The 15,463-nt window shown below is 32.7% G+C and overlaps 1 pseudogene; it reads left to right on the forward strand.

Moving 5' to 3' along the window:
* Window positions 1-966: 966 nt before the first annotated feature.
* On the forward strand, window positions 967-3,721 carry LOC149514107 (beta-glucosidase 44-like; annotated as a pseudogene).
* Window positions 3,722-15,463: the final 11,742 nt, after the last annotated feature.

Raw genomic sequence — 15,463 nt, forward strand, 5'->3', positions numbered from 1 at the left:
ATGACTCATGTAATGCACAAATTAATTTTACCTATTTTTTAAAATATTAATTTAATCTATTTAAATATGTACATATACGCATAAATTAGCATTTTTTTAATTGTAGATACCAATTTTTTCCTTTTTATGTTTATTAGAGATTAGAGAAAAATAAAAGGAAGATAATCATCAAAATTAAAAACAAAAATAAATTTTTTCAATGGTAGATACTGTGTATTTTCTTTTTTATGTTTCTTAGAGATTAAATATTATATACTCAGTACTATTTGCAATTAAAATAATCAGCAAGTTTAAAACAAAATATGCTTGTAACTTTATCTCCACTTCATGATTCAATATCAAATGACAATATTAAGTATATTATTTGATACGATATTCAATATCAAATGTTGAATATAAGTATATTATTTGATAACTTGAAATGTTAACTAATTTTGAAAATTATTTATTTTATATTTGTATTTTTATCTTGACTTTTATTATATGTTATATTATTTCATAAAAAATTAAATTTTAATTGATACCTCACAAAATCAAGATATGACGCCACCTTCTTCCCTTCAAAATAATTTAGTAATTGAATTGTTAGAGTCATATCAGAGGCAATCCCAATTGTTTAGTCATTTTTTTCGTTTGATCAAATCTGTTTCTATCAAATTGAGATAAGATTACGATCACTTTTTTAGTTTTTTTTTTTGAATTATCACCTTTTTTTATTTAATTTTATCATATCTGAAAAAATATTTATTTCTGGCATGAAAAATGATATTTTTGTTTTCTCAAGTAGATTTCTCAAGTTTTTATAAAATTGGAGAAACATTAAAAAATACAAGTTAATTAAAATATTCTTTTAGATTTTATTTTATTTTTGAATGTCTCTTTATCCAAATATTTAAAATAAGAACTACATCTTATCCAAAAAATCAAACACTGAAATTCAATTAAAATTAGTTTTAGCCTTTTCAATTCCAATAAAATCCCTCCACACACCTATAAATACACGTTGACAGTGAAGTTTTTTTCACTCAAACAAAACAATAGCTTTGGTCACCATGAAGAGTTTAGTAATCTTATTGTTGTTGTTAATTGCTGTTTTTAGTATTGTTTCACATGCAAATGCTAGTGCATGGCAGCCCCGATTTGACACTGGAGGCTTAAGCAGAGATATCTTTCCAAAAGGTTTTGTGTTTGGAACTGCCGCATCAGCATATCAAGTTGAAGGAATGGCTAGCAAAGACGGCAGAGGACCTAGCATATGGGATGTTTTTCTAAAGTTCCAGGTTAAATCAAATGATTTTAATTTTAATTTTTACTTTTTTTTAAATGTTAATTTTTTTAAATGTAAAATTTTAAAAGGATATCATTTCATATATGTAACAGGAAATATTAAAAATAATGCTACTGGTGAAGTTTCCATTGATCAATATAATCACTACAAGGTATGATTTTATATCATTTTTATTTCTTATTAATGCAAAGGCTTGGAATTTTTATTTCATTTTTATTTCTTATTAATACAAAAGCTTATAGATTTAAATTAGTCAGGCTTATTTCTTTACTCTTGTTCCGTTTGCAGGAAGATGTTAATTTGATGCAAATGATGAACTTTGATTTCTACCGATTTTCGATCTCATGGCCGAGAATTTTTCCAAGTACATTTACCATCTTCCTTGATTATAAAATTGGCATACACATTTCATTTTTTGATTAATTAATGCTTATATTCATACCTTTATGTAGATGGCACAGGGGAGGTAAACTGGAAAGGAGTTGCCTACTATAATAGATTGATAAACTACATGCTTGAGAAAGGTATATATATTAATTTCAATGTATAAAATACTGAAATTTTGGACCGGGTATATGACATATTGCAGTATTCTAGTTATATTTTTGTAACTGGATGAAATATGTTAACTTTGTTATCCATGTAGGAATCACCCCACATGCGAATTTGTACCACTACGATCTGCCAGTTGCACTTCAGGAGAGATATGGAGGTTTTCTGAGTAAACAAATTGTGTAAGTTGAGAGATAACCTCTTTTTTCAGAGGGAGAAACCATTAACTTAGAAAATTAACTAAATTGTAAAATTAATTTACTATGATATGAATCTTGCAGCAAAGATTATGCTGATTATGCAGAATTCTGTTTCAAGACATTTGGTGATAGAGTAAAGAATTGGTGGACATTCAATGAACCGAAAGTGATTGCTTCTCTTGGATTTGACAATGGCATTAATCCTCCAAATAGATGTTCAAAGGAATTTGGAAATTGTACAGAAGGAAACTCAGCAACCGAGCCTTATATTGCAGCACATCATTTGATTTTAAGTCATGCTGAAGCTTCCAAAAGATATCGTGAAAAATATAAAGTAATGATTATTTTGGAGATTCTCTCAGTCAATTGATTTCTAATCTTGATATATAATCTAATATCTTATTTTAATGATTTTAATGTGCCTTTTCAGGCTGAACAGAAGGGAAGAGTTGGTGTCTTCGCGGACTTTGTTTGGTATGAACCTCTAACAAAATCAAAGGCAGATAACTATGCAGCACAAAGAGCAAGAGACTTCCATATTGGATGGTATAAATCTCTGAATACATACTGACAATGTACAATGTAGTCATCTATGTTTTAATTGTTCAATTAAATAGAATAAATGAAACATTAGGCATCCAGGGCCCCAAAATAGCAAGCTGTCCTATGTTCTCGGATTTCATTATTTTGAAGTATTTTTTCCTGGCACATATCTGGTCCTTATGACTTATTGAAATATATAAAAAAAAATGGAACTTATCAGTACTCATTTAAGGAGGGAATTATTGTCAAATTTATTTTGCAGGTTTTTGCACCCTTTTGTATATGGAGAATATCCAAGAACAATGCAAAAAATCGTAGGAGAAAGGCTTCCAAAGTTCAGCAAAAGTGAACTGGAGATTGTGAAAAACTCTTTTGATGTTCTTGGTCTCAACCACTACACTTCTTACTACATATATGACGCACACCAGCCAAAGACAAATGTGACTGGTTACGAACATGATTGGAATGTTGGGTATGCTTGTAAGTCATCCATCTTTTCCTACTTCATTTACCCAAAAATTTTTCTAGTTGTTTTGATGATATAACATACCTGTTTGTGTTCACTCTAACAGATGAACGTAATGGTGTGCCAATCGGTCGTCAGGTAATCTTTGTGCTTTCCACGTCTTAGCTTCTTAAGCTGTGTTAACACTAATGCACCAAAAAAATTGCAGGCTCATTCTCCATGGATTTATGAAGTTCCATCGGGCATTTACAAAGTTGTCACATATGTTAAAGAGCGTTATGGAAACCCCGAAATAATTCTCTCAGAAAATGGTAAAATTGAAGTTTTATTTCTCCACTGTTTGATCTTTGTAAACCACGCAAAGTTGTTCATTTGTTTGGTTGATTAATTGCAGGAATGGATGACCCTGGCAATGTTCCATTTCCTGAAGCTTTGTTTGATACAAATAGAGTGAACTACTATACAACCTACTTGAAGGAATTGAAGAGAGCCATGGATGATGGAGCCAATGTCACTGGCTACTTTGCTTGGTCAATGCTTGACAACTTTGAATGGTTGTTAGGTTATACCTCAAGATTTGGCTTGATTTATGTTGATTACAATGATCTCAAGAGATACCCAAAGATGTCAGCATATTGGTTCAGGCAGATGCTTCAAAGAAAAATAGCTTAGGTTTATTTCTTAGGTTTTTAGGCTTTTTTATGTTTCTTAGTGCTTTTGTTTTTAGTTCTTCTGGTGTTCGCAACTTCTTAATTTCATATTCTAGAGTTTCAATAATAAAATTATTGTGAGCCAAATTATTGCTGAAGCGTATGGGTTTTTTTCTTCCTTCTTCCTCTTCTCTTTTTTGTTGCCACATTGCGTAGCTATATGGTTTGAGCAGCTTTTTCCATTGCAATTGAAGAACATAGCTCACCTCTTTTATCGAATGTTCATCTTTGTTTCAAAAATCGTGGCTTGAACTCATTCAGATTTTGTAAACAAGAATTCTTGTACCAAGGATACAAGGGTATTCGCAAGTACATAAACTGATGACTTTGACAAAATTATCCGCAAGGAGAAAACAATTTTAACTAATTATTAGTATTACGTACCTTGTTGAGAGAGAGGCAAGAGTTCTGCAACTGAACTTTTCAAGGCGATCATGAGTCTTTCTTGCACAATCAACCGCATCGATCTGCATAAACGGTGACATATCAACTGAACACCACAATTTGCAAGAGTATCAGTCAGCTTTATTGGTGAACCACAAAAGGATATCTTTCTACAAGCTGAAGAATTCTTCATATAATGATGCCCTTCAAGTAGATTCTTCACTTCTTTCTCCTCCATCGTCGAAATTATTTTCTTGCTATCAAGCACTGATATTTGAAATGTTGTTCTTTCTTTTTATCCAAATCCTTTGATGTTTTCCTGACCTTCTCTTTTAATGATTCTTTGGCTGTTTTATGAGGCAGGTAGTTTGCTTTGATAAGTGAAAACCATGAGGAATCAGCATCAGCTGACAATGTCATGGCCTTGGCTTGTAAATGAATGTCTCTACTAGGTGAGCCATATTATCTAATTGGTGGTGTTGTTGGGACAAGGCAAGGAAAGAGAGAAGGGGGTGTTCCTGGGGCTGCATGTAATGGGAGTTGTGGTTTTTGAGGGGTGGGGGTCAGGGGCTTGTGGACTATGGTGGTGGGTTCACAGGATTAGGACACCTCGCATATGTGTGATTGTGATGAGCTAGGGCTATTTATCCTCTAACGTGGTGATGTGTGATAGTGTTGGCCGTTGAGTTGATCTATTCCTCCATGGAAAGGCGAGGCTTCGATATTAATCAGTGGGTCCTTCAGAAATGGCAACGGAATTTGGGTTTCAGCCGAACTCCAAACCATGCCTAAACATAATGGGAAATGTTATTACAAATGATATAAAAGAAAGAGAACGTCATAAAAAGAAAAAAGAGAAAATTTTATGACTTATGATCTAAGAATATTAACTTATATGCTGTGACATTTCATCAAAAAAAAAAAAGAAAGGAAGAGAGATTTAAGTAGCATATCCATTTGTCAAATAGCGGGGGTACAAATCAGACGAAGGAATGCTGCATAGATACAACACATTTTTATACTACCACTAGAAAAATATAAACGAATTCTGACTAATGGGAGAAATGAATGGGACAAATCTAAAGGACGAAGCATAATGATAAAACTCAAATACGCAAATTCCAAGAGGTGGAATCAAAGATAAGAGCGGATCAGTTGCCAAATAATTATGAAAATCAGTGAAGGCGAAGCAAAATGCAAACAAGCAAAACATGGGGAGCAGAAGAAACAAAACCTGTTATTTTCTCAATAAAATGGAGAATAATTGTCGCAAACAGCATTAGCCTTCTCTTTGCCTCACCCTTCATTTAGCCAGCCGAAATCCCTACATGTCTACATCTACGTATCACTTGCTTGAGGAAGTAACAAAAAAAAAAAAAAAAACAGGTGATTAAAAAATCGAATTGGACTAGTTGAATAAAAATTCGATGATATGTCTAATTTATAAAATCAAATTTTCAATAAAATGAATAAAAACTGATTAAACTGAAAAAATAAATATTTACACTGGTTTTAAGGTTTATTATTTTACTGTTTTATTATTCATAATTTTTTGGTAAGTGGTGAGATTTAGTCTTTAAGCTCTTAATTTTACATTAAAGACATACGATAACCAAATGCGTATTTTTATTAAATATTTACTATATTCAATCCTTATTTAATATCAAAATTATGAATTTATTAATATTACAGTCTCTTTCTAATTGGATCAACCAATTGAATGAAAACCAAATCCTTCACCTATTCAACCTTTGGTCGGATTTTAAAAACAGAAGATCCATGAATTATACAAATTCATCATGGAACCATGGATTGCGTTACGTTTCAGTTATTTTAACAAATTCAACACTCTTCAGGCCTAACAAATGAAAAAATTTAAAAGAAAACAAAAATCTACAGCTTTAATTCATGGCAATATTCTACATTCTCATGCCAGAAAAATGTCTACTTCTTTATACCTGCAGTTGATGGTCAGGTCAAGTATGAGAAGTGGATTCGGGATGATAATCATGATCACTCTGAGGAGCACAAGACAACATAGCGGTTGAAACGGTTAATAGGCCGAAGAAAAATGGTGACCGTGGCCCTTTCAGAGCAAAGTTTTTTTCCTGACTCCTATTGCTGGTTGTCGTAACGATTTTGTATCCGTCCGACGAATTTTAAAACGAAATTTAAAAAAAAGAAAAAACGGAGTCATCATCAATCATTTTTGGTTAGGTGCGATTGACCACCTACTAAAACATATCCTTTTAATAAAGTTTTAAAATTAATAAAATTTATTAAAAAGATAATTTTACGGTCTGTGAAATAGTTTGGGTTCGGGAGTCGGTTACGTGTGGGGAATAATTAGCACCCCCACAGCACCCGTTAAAAAAAGGTACCAATTAACAAAATGTTATCCTTTGATTTTGATAAAAATAGTCCAATTTTCAGTGTTCGAAAAATAATTTTCTTGATTTTTATTTATTAGAAAAAAAATTTATCCTCGAGAAAAATAAATTAAAACTTTTTTATTGAAATAATTCTTAAAATGTTTCAGTACATTGGTAACATTAGAAGAACTTTTTCTTACCTAAAGATCTTTTAGACATCGCTTTTCGGAATACCTTAGAATCTCATCTTCGGAAGCTTGAATTTATTTTCGTAAAAAAAAATGTCATGCATGCAATGCAAAAATGTTACCATGTTTATGCACATATTTTATTCTCTTTTGTTAGAAATTTTTTTAATTATTTTTTTAATATTTTTATTTAAAATTTTGAAGAAAAATGAAAATTATATTGAAGTTTTTCTATAAATATACCAATACATTGATAATATTTTAGAAAAAAATCTTCTCACCTAGAAATTTCTTAAAGCATCTCTACTCAGAATATTTTTAGAATCCCATTATCGAATAAAATTTCTTTTCTTCTCATTTTTTAAACTTATTTTTAATATATTAAACAATTTTTATTTATTACTAAAAAATTTTTTTTTACTATATTGAAAATTTTTTATAAATACTCCAATACATGGTAGTATTTAAAAAAAAAATCTTCTCACCTACAGATTTCTTAGGCATCATTACTCGGAATACCTTTAAATCCCATCGTCGGATAAAAATATTCTTTTCTGTCATTTTTTATTACTTTAGTATTATTATTAAATTTATTTTTATATTATTTTGTTTTTAAAGTTTATTTTAAAAATTAACAAAATTATAAACAATATTAACCACATATTTCATCATTTAATCTAACAAACATAAATATTTTAATATGCATAAATATTAATAAAATAATATATAAAAAATAAAATTAAAATTAAAAACAAAATTTTTTTACCTGAACCAGATCGGTCAACGGTTCGGTTCAACGGTTCGGTCCGATGGTTAGGCTCGATCTGGGTGGCTTAGCAGTTTGAGCGCGGTCCGATTCAGATGGATCGATCAAGGGCTAAAGAAGAAATGGGTCGTCGGGTCGGTGCACGGACCTCGGGTCGGGTCACGGATCGATGTGCGGATCCTCAGAAACTAAAACGATGTTGTTTTGGGCGTTTATTGAAACGATGTCGTTTGGTTATTAACAGCTTATGTAAAAGTTTTAAAAAAAAATTTTACTCATTTCCTTCGTTTTTAAGACAAAAAAAGCTTTTCTTCTCTCTCTTTTTTTTTTCTTCGGCCAAACGCAGATGGCTGGCTGGCCGTTACTCCGCCATCGCTGTCGCCTTTCGTCGGTCATCGACTGTCGTTGGCGGTGGTCAAACAATTCCCAATAAACACCAAAATGTTCCCCTCGGTCTCATGAGTTCAGATCCAAGGTCTGTTTCGCCAAAAAGAGTCTCCACTTCCCTAGATCTACTGGTGAAGTTTCGGTGAGACTATTTTTTTTATTCTGACCCTTTTTTTTTTAAACTGACCTTTTTTTTTTCGTGCAAGAAGCTTGGCACTGGGTTCCTTCCAACGAGGAGGACTGTGTATTTTTTTTGTGTTTTTTTCTTTCATTTTTGCAGCATCTCTCCTCATTTTCTCCGTCTCCATTTTTGTTTGGCTAGAAGCTCTATTTATAGAGCTCTGACCATGCGTATGCTTGAGGGAAGGGCATTGGGCTCGGTATGGGGTGTAAGCACGAGCTCCATGCCTCTTTTATTCGTTCCTGTCTTATTTGACATTTGTCAATGGGATGAGTAATTAGAGGGGTGAAGGGTAGGGTATAGTGACCAAAAAGGTGAGATGTAGGGTTTGGTGGCAGTGGTACCGTCCCCGACACCACTGCCATCTTCGATTTTTCTGTTCTATTTTTTTTTGTATTTTGTATTATTTTTGGTATATTTTTTATTGGATTTCGTATTTTGTATTTATATTACGTATTTTGTGTTTTTGGATAAATTGATGTCCACAGCTGCCCCTCTTTGGACATTACTAGTAATCAATAATAGGGCAAAGACAAAGACAACAATTTTTTCTGGAATCCAAATGATTTTTTTTTTCGAAAATGCTCATTTCACTTGAGGCTCGACAACTTTTGAAAATTTAAAATCTGAAAAAGACTCCTTTCAGTAGAGACTCAACAACTTTAAAAATTTCATCTTAAAAAGCTTGTCTCAGGAGAGGCTCAACAACTTTAAAATCTCATTTGGAAAAGGGCTCTTCTCAGCAAAGGCTCAACGACTTTAAAAATCATCTTGAAAAAGGCTCATCTCAGCAGAAGCTCAATAACTTTAAAAATCTCATCTGAAAATGGTTCATCTCAGCAGAGGCTTAACAACTTTAAAAATCTCATCTGAAAAAGCTCCTCTTAACAGAGGCTCAATAACTTTAAAAATCTTAAAAAATGCTCATCTCAGCAGAGGCTCAACGACTTTAAAATCTTAAAAAAGGCTCATCTCAGTAGAGGCTCAGCGACTTTAAAATCTTGAAAAAAGCTCCTCTCAGCAGAGGCTCAACGACTTTAAAAATCATCTTAAAAAGGGTCCCTCTCAGCAGAGGCTCAATAACTTTAAAAATCTCATCTGAAAAAGGCTCCTCTCAGCAGAAGTTCAACAACTTTAGAAATCTCATATGAAAAAGCTCCTCTCAATAGAGGCTCAACAACTTTTAAAATCTTGAAAAAGGCTCCTTTCAGCAGAGGTTTAACGACTTTAAAATCCTGAAAAAAGCTCATCTCAGCAAAGGCTCAACGACTTTAAAAATTTCATCTTAAAAAGCTTATCTCAGCAGAGGCTCAACAACTTTAAAATCTCATTTGAAAAATGGCTCATTTCAGTAGAGACTCAATGACTTTAAAAATCATCTTGAAAAGGGCCCCTCTCAACAAAGGCTCAATAACTTTAAAAATCTCATCTGAAAATGGCTCATTTCAGTAAAGGCTCAATAACTTTAGAAATCTCATCTGAAAAAGCTCCTCTCAATAGAGGCTCAATAACTTTAAAAATCTTGAAAAAGGCTCCTCTCAGCAGAGGCTCAACGACTTTAAAATTTTCATCTTAAAAAGTCTATTCTTAACATCTGATCACAATATTTTTCTCCTTCAAAAGTCTGTAATATCAATGTATTGTAATGCTTTTCTCATCCTTTTTCATTTGTCTTTGTCAACTTTTAAAAAGTAATGCTAAGATCTTTCATGTTTGTTTTTCTTTTCATCATTTTAAATCCAAGACCAATAAAATGCAATCACATATTTCTTCTATTCATATGACGGACAAAAATGAGAATAAAGGAATGGATAGGTGTTATTTCCAAAAAAAAGATAACATATTTTATTAGACTAATAACAAGTGCATGGTAAAGTATTTGAGTTGAAATAAAGGTGCCCAAATGATGATCATAAGATAATCATGAATAGAATATTCTCAAATTCTTTTTCTAAAACTAAATTAGATGACTTTTTTGATCCTTCAGAGTTCGTCAAACTACACTTGCCCCTGTATTGTGGAATGATGCTTCTTCTTCGCATCCAAGCCACCTTTTTTCAGGTTTTTAGCTTCAGATGAGTCATTATTTTTTTATTTTTTTTTTCAAGCAAAATATTTTTTCACAGCATCTGAGTTTATCGGAGTAGGTAAATCATTTTCGTCCATCTCTGTCAAAATCAATGCCCCACCAAAAAAGGCCTTTTTCATCATATACAAGCCTTTCCAATTTGGTGTCTATTTTCCTCGATTATCATGTTAATTTGGAAGGATCTTTTTTAGCACTAAATCTCCTTCCCTAAAGTAACAGGGATGGATTTTTTTATCATGTGCTCTTATCATTCTCTTTTTGATATAATTGACCATGACAAAATGCTGTAAGTCTTTTCTCTTCAATGAGGTTCAACTGCTCGTAGCGATTTCAAACCCATTCTGCTTCCTCTAATTCTACCTCTATCAGACTCTCACCGATAGAATTTTTACTTCGACCGGTAGCACAGCTTCTATTCTATATACCAAAGAGAACGAAGTGGCCTCAGTAAATGGTCGGACTGATGTTCTATAAGCATGCAAAGCAAATGGTAACTTCTCACGTCAATCTTTTTAAGTATCAATCATTTTTTTCATGATTCTTTTGATATTCTTATTTACAACTTCTACTGCTCTATTCATCTTAGGACGATATGGTATCGAATTACGGTGACGAATCTTGAACTGAGTGCAAACTTCATTCATCATTTTACTGTTCAAATTTTTGGCATTATTAGAAATAATTATCTCTAAAAGCTCATATCTGCATATTATCTCTCTTTTTATGAATTTGCATACCACAGATCAGGTCACACTAACGTGTGATGTGGCTTCTACTCATTTTGTAAAGTAATCAATCATCACAAAGATGAATCTATGCTCATTGAAAGCTTTCGAAGTGATAAGACCGATGACATCTATACCCCACATAGAGAATGGCCATGGAGGAGCCAAAACATGTAACGTTATTGGAGGAGTGTGGATCTTGTCAGCATAGATCTGAAATATATGGCATTTCTTGGCATAATCAATACAGTCACTCTTCATTGTCAACTAATAGTATCCAACCCTCATAATTTGTCTAGCCATCATATGACCATTTGCATATGCCCCACAAACTCTATCATACATTTCTTCAATAATCCTCTTCATTTCAGCTACATTTATACACCTTAAGAGTACTTGATCTTGACCCCTTTTATAGAGGATGTCTCCATCAAGAAAAAAACTCATAGCCAACCTTCTAATAGTTCTCTTATCATTTTTTGTTACATGTCCTGGGTATTACTGACTTTTAATGTATTGCATGATGTCATGATATCATGGTTTCCCATCAACTTTTTCTTCAACACCTGAACAATGTGCTGGTTCATCATTTACATCCAGCTTGATAGGTTAGATTTCAGTATTTGCATCTATTTTAATCATTGTAGCTAGAATAGCCAATGCATCAGCAATTTGGTTTTTCTCTTTAGGCAAATGCTCAAATTAAACTTCTTCAAATTGTTTAACCAACTGAGAAATGTACTTATGGTACCGTATCAACTTAAAATCTCTAGTTTTCCATTCTTCTCATAACTGATAGATGACTAAAGCTGAATCTCCAAACACATCTAATACTTTGATTTTCTTTTTAATTGTTGCTTGTAGACCTATAACACAGGCCTCATACTCAGTCACATTATTTATGTAATGAAAATTTAACCTGACTGTAATGGGATAATAGTGCCCATCAGGAGATATTAAAATTGCCCAAATTCTATGACCTAAAGTATTAGCAGCTCCAGCAAAATACATCATTCAGGGCTCTTTAACAGGTTCATTTTTTTCAATGGCCATCACATCTTCATCAGAGAACTCTAGGTTCATTGGTTCATAGTTTTCGACAGCACGATCAACAAAGAACTCAGCTACGACATTTTTTTTATAGCTTTTTGAGTCACATAAATGATATCATATTCTGAAAGCATAACTTGCCACTGTGCTATTCTTCCTATCAATGAGGGCTTTTCGAATATATATTTAATAGGATCCAACTTTGCTATAAGCCAAGTGGTATGATAAAGCATGTATTATCGGAGCCTTCGAGCTGTCCAAGCTAATGCACAACATATCTTTTCTAATGGTGAATACTTGGACTTATAATCAGTGAATTTTTTACTCAAGTAGTATATTGCTTGTTCTTTCCTGTCAGTTTTATGTCTTTGCCCCAGCACACATCCCATCGAATTTTCATGCACTGTTAAGTACAAGATCAAAGGTTTTTTTCGAGATTGATGGCACTAACACAGGTGGATTTGACAAGTATTTTTTGATCTTATCAAAAGCTTCTTGGCATTCATCATTCCATTCTCCTGGATTATATTTTTTAAGAAGCTTGAAAATAGGATCGCACTTATAGGTGAGTTGAGAGATGAAATGAGCAATCTAGTTCAGTCTTCTTAAGAAACCTCATACTTTTTTTAGGGTACAAAAAAGAGATAAATTTTGGATGGCTTGTATCTTATCTGGGTCTACTTCAATTCTTCTTTCACTGACCATAAATCCCAATAGTTTTTCTGAGTTGGCATCAAATGTACATTTAGCGAGATTCAACTTCAGTTGAAATCTTCTCAACCTGTCAAACAACTTTTGAGATTGACTATATGATCTTCTCTTTCATGAGATTTTACAATTATATCATTCACATATACCTCTATTTCTTTATGTATTATGTCATGAAAGAGAGTCACCATTGCTCTTTGATAAATGACACCAACATTTTTTAACCTAAAAGGTATGACTTTGTAACAGAATGTCCCTCGCATGGTCACAAATGTAGCTTTCTCCATATCATCTCGAGCTATCTTAATTTGATTATAGCCTGAGAAACCATCCATAAAGGAAAATGTGGAATGCCTAGTAGTATTATCCACTAGAGTATCGATGTGAGATAAAGAAAAGTTATCCTTAGGATTTACCCTATTCAAATCTCAATAATTGACACACATTCTCACTTTTTCATCCTTCTTAGGAATTGACACTATGTTGGCTACCCATTCAGGATATTTTGCCACTTTCAAAAATCCAGCATCGAATTGTTTTTTCACTTTCTTTTTAATTTTCAGTAGCATCTCTGGTTTCATGCGCCTAAGCTTTTGCTGCATCGACTTACATCATGGTTTTAAAGGTAACTTGTGCTCTACAATATCAGTGCTGAGTCCTGGCATATCCTAGTAAGTCAATACGAATACATCTACATATTCTCGGATTAGTTCTTTTAGCTTCTATTTTTCAGCTGGTAAAAGAGATATACCAACTTTAACCTTTTTTCTGTTTTCACCATCTCTCAAATTCACTAATTCGATAATTTCTTGATGGGGTTCAATTGGCTTATCTTCATATTCTATTAATTTTAACAAATCAAGATATAGTGTACAGTTATCTGAATCTTTCTCATTATCAAGTTCATCAACATGAATTAAGTTTTCAAAATCAAATTCGAGATTATTGCCATAATTATCTTTGTGTTCAGTGTTTGGGACCCTATAAAGGGTAAAATGAAGAGAATATTGGCACACAAAAATGAAATGACAAGAAAATGATGGAAAAAAAGAATGAAAAATGAAGATGAAAATAATAAAAGAAATACGGATGCATCTTCTAAGTCTTTTATTAAAACGACAAACATAAACATACCATAAAAGATCTTTTAATACTCGTAGAAAGTAATTAAGGATTTAAAGTTTCACAGTACATTACTTTTCTAAAGTTTTAAAGACAACAGATAGCTCTGTAACTTTCCAATTTCTAGCTCAAAATCTGAAGGATAAGGGTACACGAACAGCTCTTCACTTCGACTCTTCTTTTCTCCATCATCCACCATTTGAATGGTCAGCTCTGAAAATTTTTTCACGAATCCTGCACTTAGGGCTTTCGATAAATCTGGATAAATGTATACTTCTGAGTGAAAAAAATCATAAAGGTATGGAATGGCCATAGGCTCTGACACCGGCTCATATCCCTTAAGATTAGCTATCATTTTATCTCTTTTCTCATTCATCATTCTTATTCTGTCCCCTCTTGTTGGCTTATATCTCAAGCCAAATCTATCTCTCTTTTCATATATGATCGATGGCTTCGTGATTTCTTATAGGTTCTTTTTAAGTCCAGCTTCAGGTCATTATCCCATCTTGGTAAGCTATTTGACTATCATTTTAGTTGTCATAGACAAGTGTGACAAATACAATTTAGATCCTTCAATTATATATATTGTATTGGCAATCTCGAAGGATCTATAAGAGCATTCCAGAGCTTTATCTGTTGATTTCACATAAGAAGTATTTATCGATTGAGTTACCAATAAATCTTTTTCTCCTACCATACATGTTAGCTTTCCTTCAACAATGAATTTGACTTTTTGATGTAATGAAGATGGAATAGCACCTACCATATAGATCTACGATCTACCCAATAAATAACTGTATGAAAAAAAGATGTCCATAACTTGAAATTTTACGTCGAAAATACATGAGCCAATCTGCAATGGCACTTCTATATCTCTTAGCACCTCTCTTCTGGTTCCATCAAAGGTTCTCACTATTATATGACTAGGTTTCATATAAGATCCATCAATAGAGAGTTTTACTAGAGTAGTTATAGGCATAACATTGATGGATGAGCCATTATTAATCAAAATCTTAGCCATTATATGACCTTTATATTTTGCAGTAATGTGAAGAGCCTTGGTACTTCCTTTTCTTCAGTAGAAATCTCTTCATCACTGAAAGAGATATAGTTGAAATCGTCAGATTACCAACAAGTTATTTTACATATTCAATAGAAGCATTGTGAGACACATATGCTTGATTTAGCATATTCAGTAAAGCATTATGATGTGACTTTGAACTGAACAATAATGACAATAGTAAAATTTTAGCTAGCATCTTGTTAAGCTGTTCTACCACACTATACTCATTATGTTTTATTAACTTTAAAAATTCACATACTTCACTCTCAGATACTGGTTTTTGACATTTTTTTTTGGGGCTGCGTCAAGATCACTCTGACTTTCATTTTTTTTCTCTTACCTTGGCTTTCTCTTTTCTAGCTTTTTTTAGAGCCTCTGAGGTATAACACCTGCCACTTCGAGTTATGCCTCCTACACCCATTATGTTGGCAATATCTGGGTTGACTATGACATCATAATTATGAGTCGTCTTTTTTCATTTCATTGACAGAAATTCAATGACCTGATGGTTTCGGCTAGGACTGTTGGAGCGAGATTAATTGCTTGGGTTTTAATTTGCTCAAAAAAATCTACCACAGTTATCTCAATGTAACCCAAAGTTTTCAGAAAGATTACCATGCCATACAATGCTAGAACAAACACAGTCATATCTTGATCGTCATTTAAATG

The sequence above is a fragment of the Durio zibethinus genome, chromosome 17 (genome assembly GCF_047325235.1).
Source record: "Durio zibethinus cultivar Kanyao isolate XHJ-2024 chromosome 17, ASM4732523v1, whole genome shotgun sequence".
Classification (NCBI taxonomy): Eukaryota; Viridiplantae; Streptophyta; class Magnoliopsida; order Malvales; family Malvaceae; genus Durio; species Durio zibethinus.